Genomic DNA, 20,287 nt, shown 5'->3' with positions numbered 1-20,287 from the left:
GCCCCATGGGGAACAGGAACTGGGTCTAACTTGATTAGCTTATATCTACCTCAGTGCTTAGGCTAGTGCCTGGCAACAGTAAGCGCTTGACAAGTACCACAATTATCATTATCACTTTTTGATGGAGTCTGCTCCAGCACTGGAGCCTCAACAGGTTTGAAATGAAAGATGTAAAGCTCCAGAATCCAGGGGTATCTTTTTTTTTCTTTGTATTTGTTAAGAGAAAAAACAACCAGACTGCTAGAATGAGTGGAGATTAACAGTTGAGATCCTAAATGGAGCGGAGGTGGTGGTGGTTTTTTTTTTCTTTTTATGGCATTTATTAGGCAATTAATTTGTGTCTAGCACTCTTCTAAGCACTAGGGGAGATGCAAGCTAATCAGGTTGGACACAATCCCTGTCTCGCAAAGGACTCTCAGTCTAAAATGGAGGAAATACAAATGGGAAAACTGAGGCACAGAGAAGCCAAGTGACTCTCCCAAGGTCACACGGCAGACAGGTGGCGGAGCTGGGATTAAAACCCGGGTTCTCTGACTTCCGACGCTGCCTCACCGCGTCGCCTGAGCTCTGTGCAACCTACACAGCCTTTCCTTCTACAGTTTCTACAGGTCATACAGTGCCGTTTGCCTCTTCCCCACAAGCACCTGTTCTGTCAATTCCCTCTGCTTTTTCCTGGCAACAACCTTTGTTTGCCTGGAGATCGTGGGATTGAGAGAATCTTTATGAAACAGGTCCTAAGCACTCTCCCGCCTTTTATCATTATACTTCACAGGCACTTAGTGATGCTTGAAGTATTTCGATAAAATAGCCATTTCAAATGACTCTAAAATGATTCTCTCTGTCCCACCAGGGAAAATCCTTAGGAGCCATCTCGATTTTTATTATTCGATTTTCTCTGTGTGACCACTAGTCTCGGAGAAAACTGGGTATTTTTCCCATTTTTGGTAGATCGGTCCTTTTTAAAAAGTCACCTATAGTAGTTTTATTCACCTTTATTTTTAAGCTTCTTAAAACAGTCATGATTAGGCTACAAACTAAAGCAATTTGCCCCATCTTTCAGGCTGCAAAACTGTAGTTATTCCCAAAGGGTGATTTTAGTCTGTTTTCACTACGTACTTTGGATAGAATGTAGTTAGGGAATCGGGAAACGTTCTTTCGACGGCAGAGAACACGATCTAGTGTCCAAAGAAACTGGTGTGTACATGTGTATGGTAATAATAATGATAATGTTGGTATTTGTTAAGTGCTTACTATGAGCAGAGCACTGTTCTAAGTGCTGGGGGAGATACAGGGTGATCAGGTTGTCCCAAGTGAGGTTCACAGTTAATCCCCATTTTACAGATGAGGTCACTGAGGCACAGAGAAGTGAAGTGACCTGCCCACAGTCACACAGCTGACAAGTGGCAGAGCCGGGATACGAAGTCTAGATGGGGATACAATAATGTAATGTATTCCTTAAGGCTAGGTGCTTCAGAACCATCACCCCCACATCAGGGGAGAAGTGGCTATTACACTGCTACTTGGACAAGTGTTGGAGAACTCACCTCCTCCAGGAGGCCTTCCCAGACTGAGCCCTCCCTTTCCCTCTGCCCCTCTTTCCCGCTCCATTCCCCCTACTCCCTCCCTCTGCTCTACCCACCTTCCCCTCCCCACAGCACTTGTGTATATTTGTATATATTATTTATCACTCTATTTTATTAATGATGTGTATATTTCTATGATTCTATTTATCTTGATGGTATTGATGCCTGACTACTTGTTTTGTTGTCTGCCTCCCCCCTTTTAGACTGTGAGCCCGTTGTTGGGCAGGGATTGTCTCTATCTGGTTTCCAAATTGTACATTCCAAGCGCTTAGTACAGTGCTCTGCACAAAGTAAGTGCTCAATAAATACCACTGAATAAAGGAATGAATGTTCAGGCAAAGGGTTAGAGAAGCAGCATGGCCTAGCGGATAAAGCATGGGCCTGGGAGTCAGAAGGTCATGGGCTCTAATCCTGGCTCTGCCACTTAATAATGATTTTATTTGTTAACCGTTTACTATGTGCCTGGCACTGTTCTTGTCTGCTGTGTGACCTTGGACAAGTCACTTCACTTCTCTGTGCCTCAGTTATCTCATCTGTAAAATGGGGATTGAGACTGTGAGCCCCATGTAGGACAAGGACTGTGGCCAGCCCGATTTGCCTGAATCCGACCCAGCGCTCAGTACGGTTCCTGGCCCACGGTAAGTGCTTAACAAATACCAAATTTATTATTGTTATTATTATAAATCACACCTATTAAAGAAAATCTTCTTGTCTTTGAAAATACTGTATACATTTTTCTTTAAATAGAAAAGGGGGCTTGGGTTTGTTTTTTTTCATTTATGACCCCGTAATTCAGGCAAGCAGCCATAACGTCTACATGCTAGCAAAAGATTGCTACAAAGGTGTCTTTCTCCAAATAACAGCAAGCGATCATTTCGCATCCTCTGGTGTGAGTTACTAGCCTCCGATGGGATGAAATGTATTTTCCTCTCCCCAGGAAAGAGTTATTATGCCTTTCCCATGATCCATAACTGTACGACACCGTGGGCATGAGAATATTATTAAAGTCCTCCTCCCAAAGGAGAGAATTTAATGGCTGCAAACCACCTTCATCACAGTTGGTGAGCTAGGGACAATTACTGCCTGAGAGAATTATCTATCAAGTTTCTTGTCCGAAAATTAAATGCTGGGGAGAGTTGGAGCTCGGGAAACCTGGTTGGGGGAGGAAGAGGGGAAGAGGGAACACTCCTCTCCACACCAGAAACCCAAAAAAAGGTTCCCTCGTCAAGTGGAGGTTCTCTAGGCTGAACCAAGCCGGAGGGCAGGGCTCGGTGTTGGTGTGACGCACAGAGTCCTGCTTTCTGAACTGTCTCTCGACCCCTTAGCCCAGTCTCCTAGCCAGACACAGAAACCGGACACGGTCCGGTTAAATCCTGCCAATCTCACTCACACCCAACATTTTCCCTTGGAGAAGGACACTGGAAGGTTTTTGCTCCAGTGCACCTGGCTTGACACCCGATGACACTGCTGTTGGGGTATCTGAAGGAAGGATCCCCAGATCTGGGCACCAGCTCCTATTCTGAGCCACTAATATAATAACAATAGCATGCGTTAAGCTCTTACTATGTGCCAGGCACTGTACTAAGCAGTGTGGTGGATACAAGCAAATCGTGTTGGACACAGTCCCTGTCCCATGTAGGGCTTCCAGTCTTAATCCCCATTTCACAGATGAGGTAGCTGAGGCACAGAGAAGTGAAGTGACTTGCCCAAGGTCACACAGCAGTAGTTGCCCAAGCTACTGGAGTTTTAGCCCGCGAATGAAGCCGTGGGAGATCACCGTCCGCAGACAGGTGGCAGAGCCAAGATTAGAACCCATGACCTCGTGCCTTCAGGCCCATACTCTATTCTATTCCAGGCCATGCTAGACTAAAGGACGCAACATTTTCTTTCCCTTAGACTCCCTCCGGTCCCTCGCCTTCCTTTCTCTCGGCTCAGACAGGGCGGCGTCACTCTGACGGCTCCAAATGCAGCGATCCCCATTCTGAGGGGCAGCCCTGTGCTTTCGGTGACCGAGCTCGACTGTGTCGGCCGACCCCATTCTTCATCAGAGAAATAACCAGGAACCACGGCCAAGAGACTCTTATTTCCCCCTGCTTGTAATTCATTTTAGTGCCCGGCTCCCCTGCTTGAGCATAAGCTTTTGGATGGCAGGGGACCCCGTCATCTAACTCTAAAGGACTCTCCCAAGTGCCTAACACAGTGCTATGCATAGACTAAGCACTCAGTAAGTACCATTGATTGATTATTCAACAGAAAAAAAAACTGGGATGAAAAAGAGTGTTCAGGCTCAGCGGTGATCACTGATACCGACGGTGAGGAGAAATCGGAACACTGAGCGAAACTTAATCGTATCCCTGTTTTTTGTGACATGGGCACACAAACTTAAGCTATTGACTTTGAAGACACAACTGAATCCTCGCGAGCCACTGACGCATTGTTATCGAAATGTGTTTGAACAGCTTTGCCACCAATTCAGGTGACTTGCGCCCAAGTGCCTTAAAGGAATGGTTTGCTTAGCTGTGCCAGTGACCACTGGAGACTCCTTCAAACTCATTTTGCAGTCAAGGATTTCAAAATTTTCTCCCCTGGTCTTGGTGTAAAACAAAAGATGAGACAAAGAGAGAGATGACTTTCTAACCCCCCAGTTCTTTCCATTTACATCTCCGGTGCTTCCTGGCTCTGGTACCCGGGTCAGTGCTTCACTCGAATATGCTTCAGATAGCAACAAGATGAAAGGACTTCTTGTGTCCTAGAGAGAGAGAGTTCACCTTTGGGGTAAACGTTAGAGGAGTTGGAAGAACTGTTTAATCTTTGAAGCAGCAGCAGGAATGCTATTCCAAAGGAGTTCAGCTCAGAAATTCTTCCGAATGTTCAGTTGTTCAGAATGCCAATTTCATGGGTAGAATATAAAGAAATCTGTCCCTCAGAAGTGCTGGTGGCTGGGTAAGCTACTAGCGTTTTAGCCCTCTGGAGATGACTGATCACTTTTTCCTTTGTTTCTCAAAAAGGTAGAAAATATTTAGATTAAAATAATAATACCACTGGCCTTGGTTTTCCTGTCAAGGATCCCCTTTATTTGTAATCTAGAAGCGTGGAGGCAGTGTCGCCAAGTGGAGAAAGCATGGGCCTGGAAGCCAGAGGACCTGTGTTCTAACCCTGACTCTGCCACTAGCTTGCTACGTGACCTTGGGCAAGTCGCTTGACTTCTCTGTGCCTCAGTTTCCTCAACTGTAAAATGGAGATTCAAAATCCATTCTCCCTCCCACTTAGACCGTGGAACGGGGACTGTATCCATTCATTCAATCAATCGTATCTCTTGATCGCTTACTGAGTGCCAAGCACTGTACTAGGCGCTTGGGAGAGTAATGCCCACGGTGAGCTCATTTCTAGCTACCTCAATGCTTAGAACAGTGCTTGACACATAGTAAGCTCTTAATAAATAGCATTTTAAAAGTCCTGATATAGTTGGTTTGAATCAATCAATGGCTTTAGAGCGCTTACTGTGTGCAGAGCACTGTACTAAGCAATTGGGAGAACACAACACAATAGAATTGGTAGACATCTTCCCTGCTCATCAAGAGCTTACTCAGATGGGCCAAATAACATCCTGACTTTTCTTTCACTAACTTTCCCTCTAAGAACAACTCATCATGGACCACGTGCTCATGATTTATCCAAACACTCCTCGAATCTGCCCACAAAACTTCCTGTGGTAAGGAATTCCATATGTTTTTCGTATGCTGGGTGAAGAAGTATTTCTTTTGGTTTGCTCAGAAGCAACCAGCTTCAAACTTCCATGGTGTCCCAAGTTTGGTGACCAACAATTCCGTGCTTGCTGTATGCATGCTCTTGTAGATTTCCATCACCTCTTTTTCTTTGTCTATTCTGACTGAAAGATCCAAACTTTTTTGGTTCTTCATCACCCTGATCAACCTGGCTACCCTTTTCTGAATAATAACAATGATTGTACTTTCTAAGCACTTGCTATGAGCCAAGCATTGTACTAAGCACTGGGGTAGATACAAAATAATCAGGTCAGATGCAGTCCCTGTCCCTCATCATGTCCCTCGTATGCTAGGTAAGGGGGAGAACAGGTATTCAATCCCCATTTCACAGATGAGGAAACTAAGGCACAGACAAATTAGGTGGCTTGCCCGACGTCACACAGCAGAAAGGTGACCTAATGGAAAGAGCACGAGCCTGGGAGCCAGAGGGCCTGGGTTCTAATTCCAACTCTGCCACTTGCCTGCAGTGTGACCTTGGGCAAGTTACTTCAGTTCTCTCTACTTCGTTTATTCTCTCTACTTTGTTTACCTCATCTGTAAAACGAGGATTAAGACTGTAAACACTATGTGGGACAGGGACTGTTTCCAACCTGATGATCTTTTATCTACCCCAGCGCTTAGAAGAGTGCACATAGTAAGTGCTGATCAAATATCAGTTATCATCATTATCATTACTAATAACAAACACCATGAACAAAGAAGTGGCAGAACCTTCTCCATCTCTATTCCGTCCTTTCTGAAAATATGACCCGATCTTCTCAAACTGTCCAATGACCTTATAAGAGCTAAGAAAGCTTATAACTATAAAGGGTATAGGAGGATATTATAAGACCTCTGCTGCTCACTGTGCTTCCAATTCCCTCCTGATGATGCTCAGCATCTGCTTAACCTTTTTGGCTGCCGCCTCACAATGAATTGATGACTCGAAGGAGCAGTCGACGAGGACGCCAAGCTCTCTTCCTCGGGATCCTTCCTCTGCTAGCTCAGAGTCCATAATCTGAATTACTTCTCCCAAGTTGCAGGTCCCTGGTTGTGTATTTGCTCATCGTTAATCTCACAAGCTCTTTTCCTGCCTACTCGCTCAGTTTTAGTCGGTCTTCCTGCAATTTATTTCCTCCTGAGTGAAGGAATGTGTTTATCCCTCTGGGGGCCCAGGGTTAATGAATTCTTATGAGGGCCCCAGGTGACGCGTAACATTATATCAAGCCGAGCATGAGCACACTGGAGCTGTTTCTCTGGCTTACTGAAGGGCACCCTTCGAGGGAACATCCCCTCAACCCGCAGTGGCTACCCTGGGCTCCGTACCCAGCCCAATGGGGACTGATTGCTCACGTGTCTGTCCCGGGCATCCCTCCCATAAGCCGCAGTTGATGGGGCTGCTCTTATGTTTGGCGGCTGGTTTCCTCTGAGGCCCAGCTGATGCGACTCCACTCTGAAAATCTACCTCACAACCAAGGGATCGTGGGCCGGGAAAGTAGAGGAGAGGAGAACCCGCTTTTCTGCCTGAAGATCTGGGGACTCTCTCCCTTTACCAAACTCCAGGAAGTGAGCTGGCATCTTAGTGATAATAATACCGATAATACTAACTGTGGCGAATCCCGGCCCCGCCATTTGTCAGCTGTGTGACTGTGGGCAAGTCACTTAACTTCTCTGGGCCTAAGTTCCCTCATCTGTAAAATGGGGATTAACTGTGAGCCTCAAGTGGGACAACTTGATTACCCTGTATCTACCTCAGTGCTTAGAACAGTGCTCTGCACATAGTAAGCGCTTAATAAATACCAGCATTATTATCTAAGTGCCTCTATGTGCTAGGCACTGCACTGAGAGCTGGGTCGAATACAAGCAATTCGGATTGGACAGAGTCTCTGTCCCACACGGGGCTCACAATTTTAATCCCCATATTGCAGATGAGGGAACCGTGCTTTCTCCGCTAGGCCATGCCGCTTCTATCAGATCATAGCAAGGGCCTGGGAGTCAGAAGGACCTGGATTCTCATCCCAGCTCTGCCACTTGTCTGCTGGGTGACCTTGGACAAGTCACGTCACTTCTCCGTGACCCAGTTACCTTGTCTGAAAAATGGGGATTAAGGTTGGGAGCCCCACGTGGGACGTGGACCGTGTCCAAACTGACTAGCTTACTAGCTTACTTACTACTCACTTACTAGCTAACCTCAGCACTTACAACAGTGTCTGGCACATAGTAAGCGTTTAACAAACACCATGAAGAAAAAGAAAGCAGAGGGAGTTCCACCAGGAGAGAGTGCATGATTAGGGGGAAGCGTGGTCCTTCCGGCCAGGCTGCGGGGCAGCTTTTGGAGGGAGGGGGCTTCAGCAAAAGCTTGCACAGCCTGGAGTTTCACTGTGTGGTTTTCGGTCTCCCCCGCCTCCCCATCGCTTAGCCTGGGGCCTCTGGGATTCCGCCCCATGAGTTCCTGAGTTAATCCAGTCCTGCCTACGTGGCATTTCACCTCTCAGAATAGCTTAGTGTCATCTGCAAACTTGGAGCTTTGACAGCGCAATTCCAGGTCATTAATAAAAAATGTTGACCCCAACCGGTTTTGCTAATGTCCACCTTTATGGGACTATCCGCTACCTCTGCTGCCCCATTTAAAAAAATTTTTTAAAGGTATTTGTTAAGCGCTCACTATGTGCCAGGCACTGTACTAAACGCTAAGGTAAACACACGATAATTGCGTTGGACACAGTCCCTGTTCCAGTTAGAGCTCCCAGTCTTAATTCCCATTTTGCAGATGAGGGAACTGAGGCCCATAGAAGCAAAGTGACTTGCCTATGGTCACACGGCAGACAAGCGGTGGAGCCGGCATTAGAACCCAGGTCCTCTGACTCTCATGTCCGTGTTTTTTCCTCTAGGTCAAGCTGCTTCTATTTGGCCATTTCACACCGTCATCCCACACAGAGGCCATCCCAGGGATAGTGTGACATTCCCATTTTGAAAGGGTCTTTAGGGGAGGATCAACTCCACCTTTCCTCAGCCGTTCAGTCATCTTCCTAGAGTTGTTATTTGGCTGAGTCTTCCCTGAAAACCCCCGGCATGTTTGGGCTCCTCTCAAATACTTCAGTGATCTTCCTTTACACCTATAATTAGTTCAGGAACCTTCATTTCAAGACACTTATAATTTTTCCCCATCTCAACTTGTCTTCTTTTCAAAATTCACCTCCAATTCACGGAGAACTACCTCCCTTACCTCCTCACGTTCCACACCATTGCAAACTGCCTCCCTCTTGCCTTTCCGCCCATGAAATTAGGAAAAGAAATCTATAGGCTAAGTGGAAGAAAGCTGCTTAAAAAAGTCAAGACACTTATCCCTATTAGTAAAGATTACCTTCTTATGAGTAGGATACCAAAAAAAATAGGAAAAAACTATCATTTGTATTTACTCAGGCACTGGACCAGGTAATTACCAGAAAATTTACAATCTACTGCCCAAGTGTGCTACAGCTTTATTACCGTGAACCTTCTGCTACAATGAGGACACTAATGACTTCTGCCTTTGAGACCAACTATCACCTCTTAAGTCTCCAGGCTCCTTCCATTGTCAGAAAGCAACTTTCCAATCTATTATTTCCCAGTTGGTACTGGGTTCTTAAAAATAGAGGTCTACACTGTAACTTTACCTAAGAAAGGAACCAAAATTCTGATCACGTGTATGATAAATATCAATTTCCTCTTCCTCCTTGAATTCTTCCACCTGCTTCCCACAGTCCAGCCTTCCCAGAAATGCATGATTTCTGGGGTCAGCAGTAAAGGTCAATAAGCAAAGCCTTAATAGCCGAGTTGATTAGCCGCCTGACAAACATTTCGAAGATAGAGAGCTTCAACCGGTGGAGAGAGGTTTTTCCAAAACAGTATAACGCTCCTCTTCTCCGTCCGGTAGCTTAGTTGGTTAAAGTTGGAGAGTAAGAACAGCCTCCTGCAGTTAATCTCCGCTGGCCAGAATTCAGTCCTCCCGAAAAGCAGCTCACAGCCCATATTTCCCCATCTCTGCAGGTCCTGGGTTCGAGGGGGCGGCTCCCATACTCACCTCTGCAGGAGCAGAGGACAGGCAGAAGCATTTTCGTGTACAGCTTCTGTGGCAGTTCTCATTGAGACCTGCTTGGTTGGAGCAGTGAATAACCAGAAAACCTTCCTTCCAAAACGTGTTCTCTCTAATATTATTATTAGTAGTAGTAATAATAATAATTCCCTCTAAGGATAGCACCTGGAGAGTTTCCAGCCCACGATAAGTCTCGGCTATGGGAGGGACAGTCAAGCAGAGGGATACCCATTCCCTTCCTAGCTTAGGAAGTGGCTAGCGAGTAGAAGGCAATCTGCTACAAGTCAAAACTCACTCGTGCTGGGCAGCAGCAGCAACGGAGAGAGTCGAGGGCAGAGACTCAGGTTTACTGCCCAGAAGGAGGGGATGGTAAACCACTTCCTTATTTTTACCAAGAAAACTCTCTGGATCCACTACAGATAGAGGTGGGGCATTCTGGGAGAGATGTGTTCGTGGAGTCGCTATGGGTCGGAAATGACTCGACCGCATAAGACAAGTAATAATAATCACGATAAAAAGTGTGGTATTTATTAAGCGCTTACTATGTGTCAGGTATTTATTGCCATTGTTCTTGTCTGTCCGTCTCCCCCGATTAGACCGTAAGCCCGTCAAAGGGCAGGGACTGTCTCTATCTGTTGCCGATTTGTACATTCCAAGCCCTTAGTACAGAGCTCTGCACATAGTAAGCGCTCAATAAATACTATTGAAAGAATAGAGCTGGGACGGATACATGCAAACCGGGTTGGACACAATCCCTGTCCCACATGGAGCTCACAGTCTTAATCCCTATTTTACAGATGAGGGAGAAGTGAAATGACTTGCCCAATGTCATACAGCAGACAAGTGGAGGAGCAGGGATTAGAAAACAGGAGCTTCTGACTCCCAGGCCCATGTTCTATGCACTAGGCCAGGCGACTTCTCAAGTTTAGTTTACCGCTGATCTTTCTGATGGTTGAATTTTGTCTTGGTTCCATCAATTGGATCATCTTCTTATTGTTCCCTCTCTCTGTTTCTCTTGCCCTCCCCTACTTAGACTGCGAGCCAGGGATCAGGTCTCAGGTGATAGCTACGATTTCTCCTCAGTGCTTAGTCCAATACTTTACACACTTAATAAACGCTAGAAGTAATGATAGATAAAAAATCTTTTTTTTTATGACCCAGTGACGATGGTTAAAAGGGGCCCATTTCGGCCCATTTCGTCTTTTCAAACGGTGAAACTGCTGCAGGATGGTATTTCCTCAGGATAAATCCAAAATGCCAGTCAGGCCTCCCCAGGGTTATCCTTTACGATCCCCTAGGACCACCCCCCCTAAAGTTTCGCATTCTATCACTTTCCCGTCAAGCTACGTAAAGTTAGGCTCGCACAGACTCTGAATGTAACCTGAACCTGATACACCCGTTGGGCATTAGCTGGCCCCAGAACCAGCTGGCAAGGAGGTCATTTTTGGCCTGACACGAGCATCCAGTGGCAAATGAAATACATTCCCTTTAGCTTCCTCTCCAGTGCAGACATGCTGGTTCTTCAATCTTCGGTAGAGCCCAGACACCGGCCTCCTGACATTTGGTTTTAGAAGGGTAAATACTACTAGCCAATATGTATTTAAATAAGAACAGCAGGCTCTGTAAACACTTAAGACAAAAAAAAAGGTTTTGCAAACTAAGATGAATTGTTAAAGAGCTCCTCAGTTATCTTATAAGTGGCAGGAAGATGAGGCTATAATTTCAAAAGACTACCTAAAGTGAGTTTTTTCCAGAGAACATCTGCTTTGATAAATAATTGAAAAATAATCTACCGGCGGCTCCAGAAACGACAACTGAAATCTATCATCATAAAGGAACTGCGTGGCCTGGTGAAAACAGTTGAGCCCTGTGAGTCGGAAAGCCCAGATTCTAGTGTCAGCTCAGTCATCGGACAGCTAAAGGACCTCGGGAAAATATTTAGCCTCTCTGGGCCTCGACTTCTTCATCTATAAAATGCAGATATCGATTCTTATTCCTCTCTATGGCACAGACTTGCTCAACGAGGAGAAAGCATCTTTGAGAAACAAAAGATCTCCCGTGATTCAAGGTATTATTAAAAAGGATGAATACACCCCTTCCACTGTGATTTGGGCTGGCTGACCATGTGAATTTGACCTTATTAAAAAAAAAAAGAAAGAAAGAAAAGTTGCTGCTTTATCTAAAAAAACAAAACAACTAAACCGGAATATCTTTAAGGCAAATCAATGGCCCTGTGGCCATTAAATAGCCCATTCAGGACCGATCTGGAATGGGGAGGGAGCTGTGAAAAGAAAGATTTTCCACCTGACAGCGATACAGCCTGATTTCCAGGCAGAGGTCAGGGATCTAATTTCCATTCACTAAATCCAAACGATTTTCTTTGTACAACAAGCTCCTTGGGCGTGATCTATGTGTCAACTTGTAGAAAATAAAAATGATTAAACTTTCAAATTAGCGGACGAGGTACTGAGGGGAAATTCACAACAGCTTCAACTACCTTCTTCACTGTCTCAATGATGATAGAAATTATCACGGTGAAACGAGATGACCCTATATGACTAATGAGAAAGGGAGACTTTTTAACATGAGAATAGGGTACCAAAGATCTCCAGGAGTCTACAACACCAGACTCCGGTGGCTTTCTTCCTCCCTGAGCTCTCAGGAAAATTGGAAAAGGAAGAGAAGCAATATGTCATACTGTAACAGTAACACCAGTGTTCATTACACCCTCACTGTCCGTACAGCACTGTAGTAGAGAAGCAGCTTGGCTTAGCGGAAAGAGCCCGGGCTTGGGAGTCTGAGGTCGTGGGTTCTAATCCCAGCTCCGCCACTTGTCTGCTGTGTGACCGTGGGCAAGTCACTCAACGTCTCCGTGCCTCATTGTAAAATGGGGGGGTAAGACTGTGAGCCCCATGTGGAACAATCTGACTGCCTTGTACCTACCCCAGAGCTTAGACCAGTGCTTGGCACATAGTAAGCACTTAATGGATACCATCGTTATTATTATTACTAAGTCCTGAGAAAGAACGCACAGGTGGAAATTTGACAGTATAATTCGGGGGCTCACATTCAATAAAATACAATACAAATATAACTGGTACTAATATCAAGTAGAGTCATACAGAAACAGGATCGTCCACAGAATTCATAAACATTTAGCAGGCAAACTGCGGTCTATCCCCAGAGTTGGTTTCCAAAGTTTAAAATCCCTGAGCCATGCGATGTGTTACGCTTATGTTTCTGTAAGACCAGCTGGGTCTTCAGGCCTTAAAAACAGGCACACAGGATCTACAGGAACCTTCATCTCAAATATTTGGCTTTGGCCGTGGAGTAACACTATTCCCCTTTCAAAAAAACTTCTGATCTACTTCAACTCAACCCTCGCATGAAACACATAAGTCCTTAGTACAGTGCTCTGCATACACAAGTACTCGAGTCAGAGTGCTTCCATATGGACGGCCCTTCTGCTTGCCTTCATGTAGAAAGAGTCTTTGGGCAGGCATCGTGACGAGGGACGCGTGACATGTCATCGTCGTGGGCCGGCATTTATTCTGCAGGGTGTCGGCTGAGGGGGCTGCCATCTTTCCAAAATTTAAGCAGTTCAGGGAAGAGGTGGAAGTTGGTGAGACAGACAGGGGAGGCCAGTGGGACAGAAAGAGGGGTCGCTGTTACTTCCATCTCCCCAATGCAAACCCATTCCAGAAGCCGGGGCTCCGAGCAGGGTCACTTGAGATCCTCAAATGGGGAGTGTATTAACAGAGACCACAAGTGTGGCGTAGTGCAGTTTACAAGGTGCCCTCTTTCCCCCTTGGCTTTTATTTCCTAGAGTTTCAGGTTGGCACAGCACCGGAGTAGAGACAGAAAGGGGTGAAGGGGCCAGGTCCTCAACCAAATGAAGAAAATTATCGATTCATTTATTTATGATACTTGTTATGCTCTTACTACATACCAAGCGCTGTTTCAAGCACTGGGGTAGATAATTAATCACATTGGACCCGGTCCCTGTCCCACACGGGGCTCACACTTTTAAACCCCATTTTATAGATGCGGTAACTGAGGCCCAGAGAAGTTAAGCGACTTGTCCTAGGTCACGTAGCAGGCGTGTGGCAGAGCTGGGATTAGAACCCAGGTCCTTCCAACTCCCAGGCCCGTGCTCTATTCACTAGGCTTCGCTGCTTCTCTGTAAGCTTCTCTCTGGCACTGCAGTGAACAAGAACACAGTCCAAGCCTTTGTGGAAGAAATCACTTCCGGGGAACAAGGGTCCAAGGCAATACACCTGTCCCCTCAGCCTATGTAGCAAAAACAATGCACGGATTCCCCTCGGCCTCTCAGGGGTCCCGACTCGATGTAGGGTGACTTGGGGAGAGCGATGTTGGTGGTCGGATGTGGCGGTCAGATCCTTGACCCCTTTTGGGAACTAGCCAGCCAAGCCACGGTTCTGGGCCCTCATCCACTGGGAGGCAAATCTCTTCACTAGTCGGGGCTCCACTTCCGCATAAAATGGCCTGTCGGAGCTTAGGCCGACCAGCTCAGAGTCTAATGCTCCAACCCCCAGGCTGCCAATCGGACTGGAGTCTCAAGAAGCTTGGAAAGGTCATGAAGACACATGGCTGTGGAAGGAGGCCATGCAGACAAATGACCAAAGCAGTTAACAGTCAATCTGGCGCTCCGGACCCCATCCCCAGTTCCAGTTGGGAGCCAACTGAGTGCCTGGGGCTGGTCTCTGCCTCTTGGAGCCCCAGGGAGCTGACACCCCCCTCCCAGTGACCTCAGTCAGCCAGGAATACTGCTGTGCATTTTCCCCACGGCTCAGACACAGTAGGGAATCCAGGCAGTCTCCAACTCACGCCTTCCTGGACCTTTCTAAATCCACATCTCATTTTGCTCTTATGCCATCAGGACCAACTTTACGACACAAGGCTCCTTCATGGCACTAGCTCCATTCACAGCCCACAGGAGCACAGTGCTTCATTTGAGGGGAAAACGACGTGTTGCCCCTGACTGGTGACTTTGGCATTCAATCAGGGAGTAGTCTCATCCGTCCCCCCCACTTCCTTAACCCCCAGCCTCTCCTGCTCCATCCCCCCAACACCTCTTTAAACTTTCCCCCTTCCTTCCCCCAAATTATTTCCCCATTTCCCAGGTCCCTAGGATCTTCCCCACCTACTCTGTTGGGACAATAGAGAGTTGGCGGGGGGGGGGGGTGGGGGGGTGGGGGTGGGGGGGGTGGGGGTGGGGGGGGGTGGGGGGGTGGGTGGGGGGGGGGAGAGCTGGAGGGCCCCGCTGATGTACTCAGCAAGGGAGGAGGCCCGAAAAAGACTTTTCCCACTCAGAGTCCACAGGGACTGAGCTGGGCTGGGGTGTGGAAGGAAGCTGGGGGGGAGACCACCATCATCTTCCCCATTTTGGTCCCTGAGTAGCTGCATGGCCTAACGGGAAGAGCACAGGCCTGGGAAGGAGGAGGACTGGGTTCTAATCCCAGCTCCGCCACTTACCCGCTGTGTGACCTTGGGCAAGTCGATTCACTTCACTATGTCTCATCTGTAAAATGAGGAGGAAATACCTGTTCTCCCTCCCCCTTGAATCATGAGCCCCATGGGGCTCTTACCCAGGACTTAGTATTTTTCTTAGCACATTATTGTACGGTGCAAGTTGATTAGGTCGGACACAAATTAATTAACTTGTACCTACCCTAGCGCTTAGAACAGCGTTTGACACAGAGTAAGCACTTAAATACCACAAAAAAATAAGGGCTTAACTAATACTGCAATTAATTAATGGTACCATGTGCAGAGCCCTGTATTAAGCGCTTGGGAGAGCACAATACGACAGAGTCGGGAGAAACGTTCTGGAGCTTACATGCTTATTATCATTTTATTATTATTATCATCATCATCATCATCATGTTTATTAGTTGATAAAGCCACGCACAGCGACGATGTCGCCCATCCCTGCTGGACGGAAGCCAAGAACTAGGTGCAGGGTCATATTTATAGAGCTTAGCCTCTTGTCTCAACCAGTCCGTTGGGAAATATTGAAATGGAGAAACTTGGTTACAACATGCCCATTAAGCACTTTCTCTTTTCAAAGGTGAAGCCTCGGTCCTCCAGAAAACATCGAGACATTTCCTTGAGGCCGATTTCGGGCAGGCAACGATCCGTAGAGCTAACTTGTTTTGTTTAGGGAGAGTCGTGGGAGGGAGGAAACGACCAGGGGACCAGGGGACCAGGGGACCAGGGGACCAGGGGACCAGGGGACCAGAGTCAAGTTGCTCTGTCCGAACCACCGGGACTCTGACCTCTTCTTCCGCACTCAGGGCCGAGACTCGCCCATCGCGCCTACGGGAGACTTGATCCCCGTGACCTCAAGTTGGCCTCGGGTCAGAAACAGTAACGGGCTGCACTTTTGCTGCCTCTGTCTCCTGGGGGAAACAGAGTGATGGGGGAGAGGCAAAGTACAAGTGGGGAAGGGCCCGGAGGGTGGAACGGGAAAGTCGATAATTTCAGGAGGAGGCAAAGAGGGAGGTGGCGGGGAGGCTGAAAATCCGTGAACCAACAAGGAGGGAACCTGGAACGAGAGGGAAGAGGCACACGCTGGAGAAACACTGAAATCTTGGGAATGTTTCCCGGGTATCAGCCAGGATCCGTGTCGGGAATCCAGGCTGCTCGAACCAGGACAAGGCAGGGAACGGAGCCAGGATGTTCAAACCTATCCCCGGCACCGGACTAAATGCACACATTCAGGCCTTTTTCCAAACTGAATCACCAGGTTAGCATGTCTGCCGCTTCCAACCGACACCCAACACACCTCTTACCAAATCCTTACCGGTTGTGAAAGGGAATGGTTTTCTCCTTTATAAGAGTTAAGATGCGACAATTTCAACCTGAAGGAAAAACATCCCAATCTGCAGTCTGGCTAGACGCGGGCCAATCCCCGAACCAGCCCAGGGTCGTGGTGACCGTCTTGGCTCTGCCCTTCTGCTCCAAACGGAGGCCTCCCGACCCTGCCGCCACCTGGGCACATGGAGCGGGAGTGGACAGGCATCCACTGGCAGTAACCATAATAAAAATAATAATGATGATACTTCTTAAGCTTCTACTATGTGCCAAGCACTGTTCTTAAACACTGGAGTAGATATATGTTAATCAGGATGGACAGAGTCTCTGCCCCACATGGGATTCACAGTCTTAATCCCCAGCTTTCTACAGGAGGGGTAAACGAGGAACAGAGAAGTCACAGACATGGGGCAGAGCCAGAACTAGAACCCAGGTGCTTCTGACTCCCAGGCCCGTGCTCTCTTCACTAAGCCCCGCTGCTTCTCGTACATAAACAAGCGCTTGTTGCGCATCCACCCAGAACAGAATCCCCTTTGCACTGTAAACTCGTTGTGGGCAGGGAACGCATCAGCCAATTCCGTTATACTGTACTCTTCCAAGCGCTTAATACGGTGCTCTGCAAACAGTAAACACTCAATAAATGCAACTGACTGAATGACAGAGGATCACGGAAGCACAGATGGAATGGAAGGTAAGAGGAGGGAGCGGGCACAGCGTGAGCAGACGAAAGGGCCTAAGAAATCCCCGTGAGCCGTTAACCGAGTGGCTCTGTCGCTCGTCAGCTGTGTGACTTTGGGCAAGTCACTTAACTTCTCTGTGCCTCAGTTACCTCATCTGTAGAACGGAGATTAACTGTGAGCCTCACGTGGGACAACCTGATGACCCTGTATCTCCCCCAGCGCTTAGAACAGCGCTCTGCACATAGCAAGCGCTTAACAAATACCAACGTTATTATTAACGGTACCGAAGGGCTGGGTCACTGCCCGATGCTCGGGGCGGGAGAGAGCGTCCTGGAACTCACACCCACGGGGCCATGTTCGCTTTACAGATCACCAGTTTTCTGGAATCAACCCAGGCGCCGGGGCAGAGCGTGTGGCCTATGAAGTGACGCACAGTCCATCCGGGACACCCGGTTCTCTTCCGGCTCACTGGTCCAACACCCACTTTCCCAAATCTTCCCGGGGCATCCCACACGGCCGTGGAAGGCCGGGAAGCCTGAGGAGGGGGTCGGGCTCGTGAGCGGGCCAGGAGGGATCCCCAGAGGCTTCTGGGCTTCTAGATCCGACGGGCAAAGCCTCGTTTGAACCACTGGGACACTCGGAGAAGCAGCGTGGCTCAGGGGAAAGAGCACGGGCTTTGGAGTCAGAGGTCATGGGTTCGAATCCCGGCTCTGCCACTTGTCAACTGTGTGACTGTGGGCAAGTCCCTTCACTTCCCTGTGCCTCAGTGACCTCATCTGTAAAATGGGGATTAAGACCGGGAGCCCCACGCGGGACAGCCCGATTCCCCCGCGTCTACCCCAGCGCTTAGAACAGTGCTGTGCACATAGTAAGCGCTTAACAAATACCAACGTTATTATTATTATTATTTATTGTGCTTGGCCCCTACTGACGTTCACTGGAGAAGCAGCGCGGCTCAGCGGCAAGAGCACGGGCTTGGGAGTCGGAGGACGTGGGTTCCAATCCCACGTCTAATCCGCCGCTTGTCTGCCGCGTGACCTTGGGCAAGCCCCTTCGCTTCCCTGGGCCTCAGTTCCCTCCTGCGTCAAATGGGGATTGAGACTGTGAGCCCCACGTGGGACAACCCGACTACACTGCATCTACCCCAGTACTGATTAATATTATCATCATTATTACGGCCCCGGGCTCTACCGCTCGTCTGCTGTCTGATCTTAGGCAAGTGACTCGTATCTACCCCCAGTAAGGGATTAACAAATGCCATTATGATTATTATCATTATTAAGGAACTGGGCTCTACCGCTCGTCTGCTGTCCGATCTTAGGCGAGTGACTCGTATCCGCCCCGGCACTCAGAACGGCGCCTGGCACACAGTAAGCGCTTAACCGACGCCATCATCATTATTACGATCACTCATTTAAAACTCCACGGGCGGCTCCTGTCCGAAGGCCCGGATCCTTAGGGGGACGGGAGGACGGCCGAGGATGGAGGGAGGTCGGCCGGGTAGTCGCTTGCCCGCCGCCTGACTTTAGGCAGGTCACTTGGCTTCTCTGTGCCTCAGTTACCTCATCTGTAAAATAGGGACTAAGTCCGTGCGCCCCACTGGGACAACCCGGTCACCTCGTATCCCCCCGGCACTTCGAACGGGGCCTTGCTTAACGGATGCCACCGTCACCGCAGAGATCCTCGGAGACCTCGGCTCCCCCTCTGCGGTCCGGGTTCCTCGGCTCCGGCCGCGGGGCGTCCCCCGCGGACCCGGGGCGTCCCCCGCGGACCCGGGGAGTCCGCCGACCATAAAAGATACCAATCACCGAGGTCATCGCCGAGCACTTACTGTGGGCCGGGCGCCGACCTGAGCGCCGGGTTGGAAACAAGCAAATCGGGGTGGCCACGGGTCGTGGTCCCCCACGGGGCTCACGGTCTCGATCCCCGTTTTAGAGATGAGGGAACTGAGGCCCAGAGAAGGGGAAGTGACCCGTCCGAGGTCTCACGGCAGGACACGTGGCGGAGGCGGGATTAGAAGCCAGGTCCTTCCGAGTGCCAGGTCCGGACAGCCTCCTCGACTCTCATTTTCTCTCCACCCAAAAGTAAACCGACGACGACGACGACGACGATGATGACGACGATGACGATGGTATCCGTTAAGCGTTCACCCTGTGCCACTAAACCGAAGCGGCGAGAGCCCGGGCTTATGTCCCTCGCCTCGATTCTATCTAGTTGCCATTGTTTTGACGAGCTGTCCTTCCCCTCGACTCTATTTATTGCCATTTTTTTGTTCCGTCCGTCTCCCCCGATTTAGGCCGGGAGCCCGTCAAAGGGCAGGGACCGTCTCTAGCCGTCGCCGACTCGTTCACTGCAAGCGCTCGGTCCGGCGCTCCGCACCTAGTTAGCGCTCAACAGATACTATTGCACGAATGGACGGGAGTCGGAGGCGGCGGGCCGGTCGCTTCGCTGGGCCTCAGTTCCCTCATCCGGAAAATGGGGATGAGGCCACCCGGTCGCCTCGCGTCCCCCGGCTCTCCGGACGGTGCTCCGCCCACGGCAAAGACGCTTAACCGACGCCCCCCTCTCTTTTCGAAAAATGAATCGGAAAGGCCGAGCTGGACGGCAGCCGGTCGGGATGGACGCGGTCCCCGTCCCCGTCCCCGTTTTCCGGATGAGGCGACCGAGGCCCGGAGGATGCCACCGGCTCGTCCGATCGCGGCGACGGAGCGCCGGCCGGGCGCCGGGAAAGTCGAGCCGGACAAGCCGATGGACACCGTGCGTCGTCCCGGTCCCCCCCCCCCCCCCCCCCCCCGTCCCGGTCCCCCGTCCCGCCAGGGGGGCGACGCCGGACAAGCGAAGGGACGCGGCCCCGGTGGGCGGGCCGAGCGGGGGCGGGATTCGAACCCGGGACCCCGTGGGGGCTGGAGCGGCGGCGGGGGCCCGCGGCCCTTCGGGCTCCGAGGGGGGCGGCGGGGGCGGGGGGACCCGGGCCCGACGTTATTATCCTTCCTTCTTTCCTCCCCTCCTCCCTCCGCCCCTTCCAGACCGGGGCCCCGGCTCTCACCCGCTCCGCGCCGGCCGGAGGGACGAGGGGCTCCGGGTTGGAGGCTGCGGGGGCCGGGCGGGGGCCGGGCGGGGGCCGGGCGGCGGCGGCGGCGGGGTCCGGGCCGGGCGGCGGCGGGGAGGAGGGGCGGGAGCGGGGACCTGCCCTCAGCCCGGCCCCCGGCGCCCCGGCCCCGCCCCCGGGAATCCCCCCCGCCCCTGGAACACGCCCCTTCCCGAGCCTTCCCCGCCCATCGCCTCCCTCCTCACACCTGCCCCGGCGCACTCGCCCAAAAGGGAGACACGGAGCCGTCCTGCCGGCCC

General features: G+C 50.0%; 1 protein-coding gene across 9 annotated transcripts in view; it reads right to left on the bottom strand.

Annotated features, from left to right (window-relative positions):
• The window catches only part of PAM (peptidylglycine alpha-amidating monooxygenase), a 180,813-nt gene extending 160,765 nt beyond the window's left edge, over positions 1-20,048 (bottom strand). For all 9 annotated transcript variants that reach the window (XM_029074123.1, XM_029074128.1, XM_029074129.1 and 6 more), the window contains exon 1: positions 19,986-20,048. The gene's annotated coding sequence lies outside the window, so the exon portion shown is untranslated. The remainder of the gene's footprint in view (positions 1-19,985) is intronic.
• Between the last annotated feature and the right edge of the window lie 239 nt (positions 20,049-20,287).

The sequence above is a fragment of the Ornithorhynchus anatinus genome, chromosome 10 (genome assembly GCF_004115215.2).
Source record: "Ornithorhynchus anatinus isolate Pmale09 chromosome 10, mOrnAna1.pri.v4, whole genome shotgun sequence".
NCBI classification, from domain to species: Eukaryota; Metazoa; Chordata; class Mammalia; order Monotremata; family Ornithorhynchidae; genus Ornithorhynchus; species Ornithorhynchus anatinus.
This window is presented reverse-complemented; position numbering and strand designations above follow the sequence as displayed.